The sequence below is a fragment of the Neomonachus schauinslandi genome, chromosome 7, assembly GCF_002201575.2.
Source record: "Neomonachus schauinslandi chromosome 7, ASM220157v2, whole genome shotgun sequence".
Lineage (NCBI taxonomy): Eukaryota > Metazoa > Chordata > Mammalia > Carnivora > Phocidae > Neomonachus > Neomonachus schauinslandi.
In genome coordinates this window covers 99,974,852-99,985,019 of record NC_058409.1, presented here as the reverse complement: position 1 = coordinate 99,985,019, position 10,168 = coordinate 99,974,852, and positions in this window count along the sequence as shown.

Here is a 10,168-nt window from a genome sequence, read left to right as displayed (position 1 = left end):
TTGTTGTTGTTGTTTTCTTTTTTAAGATTCCACATATAAGAGGTAGATCATACAATATTTGTCTTTCTTTGTTTGACTTATTTCACTTAGCATAATGCCCTCAAGTTCCATCCATGTTGTTGCAGATGGCAAGATATCATTCTTTTTTATAGCTGAATAATATTCCCTGTGTATATATATATATGCCACATCTTCTTTATCCATTTTTTCCATAGATGTACTCTTAGGTTGTTCCCATAGCTTAGCTACTGTAAATAATGCTGCAATGAACATGGGGGTGCATGTATCTTTTCAAGTTAGTGTTTTCATTTTCTTTGGATAAATACCAGGAGTGGACGTGTTGGATCATATGGTCATTTTTAATTAAAAAAAAAAAAACACCTTTCCATACTGTTTTCTGTAGTGGCTGCACCAATTTACATTCCCATCAACAGTGCACGAGGGTTCCCTTTTCTCTACATCCTTGCCAATACTTATTATTTCTTGTCTTTTTGATATTAGCCATTATAACAGGTATCAGGTGATATCTCATTGGAATTTGATTTTTATTTTCCTGATGATCAATGATGTTGAGTATCTTTCCATGTACCTGTTAGCCATTTGTATGTCTTCTTAGGGAAAATGTCTATTCAGATCAGCCGATTTTCTAACTGGATTGCTTGCTTTATGCAATTGAATTGTATAAGTTCTTTATATATTCTGAATATTAGCCCCTTTTCAGATATATCACCTGCAAAAATTTTCTCCCATTCATTAGGTTGCCTTTTCATTTTGTTGATGGTTTCCTTTGCTGTGCAGAAGCTTTTTAGTTTGATATAATCCTACTTGCTTATTTTTACTTTTGTTGCTTTTGTTTTTGGGTCAGATTAAAAAAAACATTGCCAAGACCTATGTCAAGGCACTCACTGCCTATGCAGTAAGCTATTTTTGAACATTGTAAATGACAGCAGGTTTTAACTACTATTTGAATAAAAGAAAGACAGCAATAAAGATGAAGGGTCACAAATCTATGTTGACAAGACAGTGTTATTGTATTTCTAATAGGCAATACCTTCAATCCCATTGAACTGATGTACTGCCAGACCAAAGAGATGCACAACTGGGATGGAAGTCTATAGCTGATTCTAGATAAACATTAAGTTCAGCCATGGAAAAGAGAATATGAAGGCAAATGAAGAACAAAACATAGTGCTCCTTTGACATTTGTCATTTGGTCTTTGAAGTGGAGGAAAAATAAGGTGACAATTACATAACATTTGAGGTTAGATTTGAACTGAAAACTTGAATGAACTCCAAACCTCAGAAAAACAGCAGAATTAGTGAGTAGCAGGATTCAGTCACATTGTGACCAGCACAAGGTTGGGGAGAGGTGGGGGTGGCAAATGTCTTCTTGAAAAAGATCTGAATGTAAAGGGGAACATTGATCAGTGGATGATAAATTGGTTTGAAGAAATATAGAAACATGGATTATATTTTTCTTGAATTATAAGATTGTCATACTGCTATGCCTTCTTAGATATTATCCAAGAAATAAACTTTACTGTTCCTAGATTGGATTTTGGTCTGTGTTAGGGCATCTGAAATCAGTATGAACTCAACTGTTCATTCATTTATTCAACAAATAGAAATCTTTGGTTTGTTGCCCTTCTTCTTGGCACAACTTTAAAATTTTATTTTAGTACATATATCCCCTTTAGTGAACATATCCAGTTGTAATGGTTAGGTTCCAGCACCATCTCCTAACTTCAAGAGTATCCCAGCTCAGTTTAAGCCAATCAACATAATCCATATCCCTTGACACCAAGCTTGATTCAGGGATGGGCACGGCACAGCCAATTAAAAACATAAGAAGCTACTGGGCGTCTTGGAAATGGAACTTTCCTCTCTCTTCCATGGGAGCAACTAGAAGAGATTCTTTCTCCCTCTGGTGGTGTGGTATGAAGTGAAGATGTGGAGCCTGGTAACACTGAAGCCATTCTGCTGCCTTAAGAAGACACCTGGGCTCTGGTGATTTCAGTGGGTTTAAACCACTGAACCAAGTTCTTCCCTAGTCAGAACATATTCTGGAGTTTTTGGTTTTGTGAGTTAATGAACTCTCTTTATTGCTTAAGCCTGTTTGATTTGGCTTTCTTTTTGTCACTTATTTATAAGAATCTTTGTAGAGTAAAAGTACATTGTGTCAGGTTCTAGGGAACCAAGACAAATAAGACTATGCTCTGCTTTTAGGAGACTTCTTATGTCATAGAAATACAACCTCTGAGCTATAGGGTGATGAAGACCCAGATACTTTCAGGTAAGAGACTGAAGCACTAGAAGAAATTGACTGAGTTAGATTCTTAAAGGGAAATTATAAGAGAAAAGAAAAATAAATATTTCTTGGGAGGGGGCAAGATATAGAAATGAATAACAAAAGCTTGTGCTACCCCCATGCATAGATTGAAAAATAAACCAAAAAAATTACCTGAGAGTCTAAAAAGTTTATCTGAATGTGAATCAAACCAGTTTCAATGGAAACATTTATATATCCTGAAGGCTTGTTGTGCAGAACAGAGGAATTTTGGGTAGTGTCTACAGCTTCTGAGAGCAAAAGCATGCTCTTTCCTCCCACAAATAATTGAGAACAAGATGTCTGTACAGAATTAATCAGATTGGTGTCAAGGATGAGTTACAAAGCCAGCAACATCTAAGAGATCAACTGTGTTATCTTTATCCTTAAGAACAATTTAAATCATTAAAAATAGATTGATTGTATTTTGAGCTCATAGTTATATTCAATTACATCCGCTGTCACAGAAAATGTGGCTGAGATTTTTAACTTTTCTTTTTCAAAAGAGTAAAAGCAGCCTCCTGGCAAGACCAGGAATGGTTCTTTTTACTTAACATAGAATTGAGATTTATGGTGCTGGGTTACGTAAAAGAAAAAGGAAAATAAATGTATTTGTCCTCTGGCTATAAAGAATGATCTCTTGTGGATTTAGCTTTGGACTTCTACATACAAAATAGGGATGTGTGATACAGAACATAAGACTCAAACTAATGTGCATAAAATCATGTGGGAATCATATTGAAATGCAGATTCAGATTCAGGAGATCCAGGTGGGGTCTCAGATCTGCGTCTTTGACAAGATCCCCCATGATGCTAGTGCTTCCAGGTCCATGGACCACACTTTGAGAAACAAAGATGTAGAGTGAAGAGCTGGGCTACAGAGGATGCAAGAAGTCTGGGCCTTGTTCCAGCTCCATCATTAACCAGTTGTGAGAACTTGCTAATATCACTTAAACTTTGAGTGCTTCTCATGTATAAAATGATGGAGCTGAACTTAGTCATTTCAAAATCTATGACAAAGCCAATCCAACAGGAAAAAGAGGCTCTCTATATTAATCATGGTGTTTAAAAATCTTCTCTATTCACTTTTCATTGCTCCTTTCCTTCAGGGAAGGCATCATCTATCATATGGAAGGTATCATACTAGCAACATGACTCTTGTCTTTGGCTCTTCTTTCTCCCTTACTTCCCTATATTTAATCTTCAACTATCATCCAGTTTCTTACTAAATAATTGTAGGTTCTTTTACTTGTTTGTTTCTACTTCCACTGGTGCAACTAAAATTCAAGTAACCATCATCTTCCTCTTCACCACACTATAACAGTCTTCTAAAAAGTTTCTATTCTTTCTGTCCCCATTCCAATCCATTATTCATTCATTTATTCAGGAAATGAATATTTTTAATAGTCTGCCTCATGACGTTTCCTGTCTTCTGGGCATAATGCTTTTCATACACTGTAGCATACCTCTCCTCCTGTCCTCTCAGCCATGTGGTTAGGTGGGTTCTACCTATCTACCCATTCCAATACTGAATTTATATCTAATTATCTCCTGCCCCTGTATGAAATCTTTCAGTGACTTCCCACTTTTTGTAAGGATATGGACTACAGTCTCTATTATGAAACAGGCCATGCATGAGCTCACTCTTGTCCTCTCCTTCTCTTCCCTCTTATTCTCACAGTTTAGTTATACTGGACTCTTTTCTTTCTTTCTTTCTTTTTTTTTAATACATTCTTTTTTTTTATTATGTTATGTTAATCACCATATATTACATCATTAGTTTTTGATGTAGTGTTCCATAATTCATTGTTTGCATATAACAGCCAGTGCTCCATTCAGTACGTGCTCTCTTTAATACCCCCCCTCCCTTCTAGAACCCTCAGTTTGTTTCTCAGAGTCCATAGTCTCTCATGGTTTGTCTCTCCCTCCAATTCCCCCCCCTTCATTTTTCCCTTCCTGCTATCTTCTTCTTCTTCTTCTTTTTTTTTTTTAACATATAATGTATTATTTGTTTCAGAGGTACAGGTCTGTGATTCAACAGTCTTACACAATTCACAACCTTTAAGTTCTTTAAAAGCCTCATGCTCTTTTTCATCTCAGCTTCTTTGTGCCTATTGTTTCTTCAGCCTGGCATATTCACTCACCTCCTCCCTGATTCACTGAGTCTCCGCTGGTGAATTATTTTGCTGAGTTCTGCTGAAATGTCACTTTCTGATTCCCAAGGTTAATTTAGGTCAGGACTTTGAGAATAATGTGCTAGAAGTTCTGTGCGCTTGACCTTAATAATGCTTAGTAACACACTTTTAAATATTTGTCCAGTGTCTATTTTTGCCAGCAGACTATATGCTTGATGAGGACAGGTAATCCATCTGCCTTATACAGGGCTGAATTTGTGAATATTTTCAACAGTTACTAACAGAATTCAAATGGAGAAATTATAGATAACAATTTGACTTTTTACCTCTTTAAAGACCAAGAATACTGGACATTTCTTGGGTACTCTGGTCTCCCTGCCTCCAATTTCTTTTTATGTCAATCTTTTCTTTATTACTAGCAATTATATCAAACCAGAGCTCTAATCATCTTAATCCTTTGCTCAAAAGTTATTTTATGATTTCTTATTGTCTATGGAGAAATCCCAAAACTAATAGTCTTTATTCAAGTTTCTTCATGAACTATTCTAAGAAACCTTGGGGATACTATGTACTGCCCAGGTAAATATTCTAATATCCAGCAAAATGGAATAATTAGCTGTCTCTCAAAACACCTCCCACATTTCCAAGTTCCATGATCTTGTTTCTAATATGCGCCTTTTCTAGAATATTTCTATATGCATAGCTCAACACAAATTCCATTTAGTTATCAGTCTTTTTCATTTATACTCTGGATTAAAAATGATCTTTTCCTCTTTTATATTCTTTTAGTAGTTCATCTGTCCCTTCATGCTGGAGGTTTAAAAGAGTCTAATCACATTTGTTCTCTTGGTCCAGTTCTAGCCATTGAATGTACACAGAAAGCCAATAGGGATGATTAATAAATGAGGCTTAAAAGCTCATAAATGACAAATCTTTCTAGATTGTTAAATATGACTTAGACCTAAGGGCTTCCCTATTCCTCCCTCCCTTCCCAAGTCTATACCCCATGTGGTAAAAGTTAAATCTACTGAGAAGATGCTTATATAGCCAACTAATTGCAAAATTATGGCTTCCTTCATAAACTCATTCAGCAAAATGACTTAGAGCAGCACTGTGCAAGAGAGATACAATGCAAGCCACATATACAGTTTGAAATTTTTTAGTAACTATGTAAAAATTCCAAAGAACAAAATTAGTCTTAATAACATATTTAATTTGATCTAATATACCCAAAGCTTTATCATTTTAACAGGTAATCAATATAAAAATTACTGATGAGATATTTTGCCTTTTTTTGTCATGATAAATATGGTATGTATTTTATAGTTAAAAGACATCTAAGTGTTCAGTAGCCACATGTAGCTGGTGGCTATTCTACAGCATAGCCTTAGAGAAATATATAGGTCACTATTGCCTTTTTAAAATAAATTTTTATTTTGAATTAGTAGATTCAGAAAATTTTGCAAAGAAATGAAGAATAAGGTTCTATGAACCCTTCACACCATCTCCCCTAATGTCAGTATCTTTATAATTATAGTACAGTAACAAAACCAGGAAATTATGTTGGTCCACCATTACCTTTTAAAAGCAGTGACCTTAAAAAAAATTAGGCAGAAGACATGAAGACACATGGTTTCAAAGAAGATATCCAGAAGACCAACAGACACATGAAAAGATGTTCAACATCACTGATCATCAGGGAAATGCAATTGAAAACTATAATGAGATATCACCTCATATCTGTTAGAATGGCTAAAATCAACACAAGAAACCAGAAGTGTTGGTGAGGATGCGGAGAAAGGGGAACGTCATGCACTGTTGATGGGAATTGGTGCACCCAATCTGGAAAATAGTATGAAGCTTGCTCAAAAACTTAAAAATAGAACTACCCTAAGATCCAGCAATTGCACTAGTAGACATTTATTCAAATAACACAAAAATACTAATTCAAAGGGATACATGCATCCCAATGTTTAGAAGCAGCATTATCTACAATAACCAAATCATGGAAACAGCCCAAATGTCCATCAACTGATGAATGGATAAATAAGATGTGGTATATATACACAATGGAATATTACTCCACCATAAAAAGAGTGAAATCTTGCCATTTGCAAGGGTATGGATGGAGCTAGAGATTATTATGCTAAGTGAAGTAAGTCAGAGAAAGATACCATATGATTTCAATCATATGTGGAGTTTAAGAAACAAAGCAAATGAGCAAACGGAAAAACAACAAAAAAAGAGAGGCAATCAGAAAACAGTCTTAACCAAAGAGAACAAACTGATGGCTACCAGAGGGGAGGTGGGTGGAGGGACTGGTTAAATAGGGCATGGGAATTAAGGAGGGCACTTGTGATGAGCAGTGGGTGTTGGATGGAAGTGTTGAATCTCTACATTGTACACATCATACTGGTATTACACTGTATATCAACTAATAGGAATTTAAATAAAAACTTAAAAAACCAAAAATAAATAAATAAAAGCAGTGGCCTTTTCCTCCCTACCTAGATTTCTCTGAGATCAGCAATGGATAAGTTATTTTTCCTATGAGGAAAGACGAATGATAAGATGGAGAGATGGGATAAAGTTGTTCATTCCAATGCTGCTTTCTTCTTGAGAGTGGATCAGATGTCACCTTCTACCTGTGAAAGCGAGAACTCTTCCCTCTGCCCACACCAGTATGTTATACTCTGCCTTGTTTTAGAGTTAATTATTTTCTCATGATACTTTTACTGAAGAGATGATAAGATTCTGTAAATAGGGAAACTTATTCTTTTCAAAATCTTCCACACATACATTGGTTTACATAGAGAAGATGCTCAGTGAGTATTTATTGAGGTGGTTTCTTGAAATGATCCAATTGTTACATGAAAGGCATCCATTATTCACACTTTCAAGCTACTCAACTGTTGTATGCCTAAAGGGGAAATGACATAACCTTTGAATAGGTTGGAAGGATGGCTTTTCTTAGGCAAGAAAGATTTATAGGGCACACAGTAAATTAGCCAGTAGGGAATATTCTATTGATCTAGAGTTATAAGCCCTTTTCCTTACTTGGTTTTAATTAGAAATAAGTCTTTGGGGACTTGTCACCAATTCTGTAGGTAGTTTTTTATTGAGTTTATCATCTCCATACTTCAAAAAGAGAAAAGCAGAGATGCAAGGACCTCCAAGCCATACTAGCCTACAAGATTATTCAGCTAATAATTGGTGCATAAACATAAACCATTGCTTTTTCTGTCTAATTTTTACAGTCTAGATGTATTAAATCAGCTCCAGGAGCTACTGACTTCAAATAGATTAAAACCCAAATACCTCAGCTGTGTGATTAGCTATATTTTTAGATCCAGACAGGGCTAGGAACATGGCAGAGATCAATAAATATATGTTGAATGAATGAATAAATGAATGAATGATGTTCTCATTCAGTGTCACTTTTGAATGTATGTAGGATCTAGGGATAGATGGAATTGAGAGGGTAGTGGGTAATTTATAAAAGTGATACTAGAACTCACCAGGAAATGTCACCAGCTTCTCAGTATCTCTTGGCAACAGCCCTCCAAGGGCCTATGGCAAAAAACCTGAGCATATCTAGGGCCAATGGTTATCACTTTCCCTGCTTTTATCCAGGAATATCCATATGTTAGAGCTTGGAGTTCTGGTCATCACTGTCTTCTAGGAATGCTCAAAGTCTACACAATAAACAGCAGCATGTCTTCAGATCCTTGCTTACCATTTATTTAGATGTATCTTCCTCCTGCCAACCAGCCCCTCCTCTATTCTTTGACGGAAACCAAGACATCACCTTTGGTTTTCCCTTTTTACTTGTGCTCCTGCATCCAATTTAATACCAAATCCTATTGATTTTGACTTTAACTTATCCCGGAATCCTGCAGCTGTCCACCTAAAGGGTGCAGGTGATGTCATGTTACTTCTCTGTTTCAAACCCTTTAATGTCTTCTCTCTGGTAATGAGCTACATCTCTAATATGGCTTCAAGGGTCTTGAATGATTTGACCCAGTCTGCTTCTTTAGGCTCATCTCTGCCACTCTCCCTTCATGTACAATACCTGAGCTACACTGGGCTTCCTTCAGATGTCTAAAAGTAGCAAGATTTTCTTCTTCTTGTCCTTTACACATGCTGATCCCTCCAATTGAAAGTGTCCTTTGGGGGGGGCGGAGCAAGATGGCGGGGGAGTAGGAGACCTGGATTTCGTCTCCTCTCAGGAATTCAGCTGGATAGGGGTCAAACCATTCTGAACACCTACAAACTCAACAGGAGATTGAAGAAAAGAAGAGCAACAACTCTCTGAACAGAAAAGCGACCACTTTCTGGAAGGTAGGACATGCGGAGAAGTGAATCTGAGGCGATACTCGGGAGGATAGATGGTGGGGGAGGGGCCTCTGTTGGCCGCTTCTGGCAAGTGATAGAACCGCGGGGCACAAAATCGGAACTTTTAGAAGTCGGCTCGGCTGAGGGACGTCACTCCGGTGGCTAAACAAGGGGTGGAACACTCGCGGGACAGTGTGGTCTCAGGACCCTCGGGGTCACAGAAAGACCGGGGGTGCCTGAGTGCAGCAGAGCTCCCAGGGATCGGAGTGGGGAAGCCGACTGCAGAGACGGAGCCGAGGCGTGGGCTCTCAGCTTGGGGTTGCCATAAACTGTGATCCGCGGCACAGTCGGGCCACTGCTCTTCCAGCAGGGACCCAACAAGGGGCAGATCCGGGGAGACTCACCTTTTTCCCCCGGGAGGAGTGGCGCGGGAGCGCACTGCAGGGATCTGCTGGGTTTGGAGACTCCACCCGGGGTCGGGTGCCAGAGATAGAAACACACAGTCACAGGCCGGGTGAGCACGGAGTGCGGCTGCAGACCAGGGAGACGGGAGTGACTGACAGCTTTTCTCTGGGGGCTCACTGAGGAGCGGGGCCCTAGTTCTCGGCTCCTCCGAGGCGGAGATTGGGAGGCTGCCATTTTCAATCTCGGCCTCCAAAGCAGTACAGAAAGCTTGCAGGGAACAAAAGCTCCTAAGAGCAAACCCGAGCAGATTACTTAGCCCAGACAGGGCAAGGGCAGAGCAATTCTGCCTCCAGCAAAGACATTTGGGAACCATGGCAACAGGCCCCTCCCCCAGAAGATCATCGAGAACAGCCAGCCAAGACCAAGTTTACCGATCAATGAGAACGGCAGAACTCCAGCGCTAGGGGAATAATGCACATAGAATTCATGGCTTTTTTTTACCATGATTTGTAGTCTTTCAAAGTTAAGTGTTTTTTTTTAACTGTCTTTTTTTTTTTTTGAATTTTTCTTTTTCCCTTTTTCAACCAACATCTTATCAATCCCTTTTTTTAAAAAAATTTTTTTATTTTTCATTTTTAGAGTCATATTCTATCCCTTCATAGTAGTTACCCATATTTTTGGCATATATATCTAAGTTGTTCTCTCTTTAAAATTTTGAGATAGTTTCTTCTAACAGATCAAAATATACCCTAAATCTCTAGTGTATGGTTTTTTTCTACTCCCCTGCCTGATCACATTCTCTCCCTTTTTTTCCCTTTTTTTTTTAAAATCCTCTTCTTTCTTTTTTCAAACAACTTCTTATCAATTCCTTTTATAAAATTTTTTATAATTTCCATCTTTACAGTCATATTCCATCCCTTCATCATATCAACCCTTATTTTTGGACATATATAAGTTTTTCTTTCTT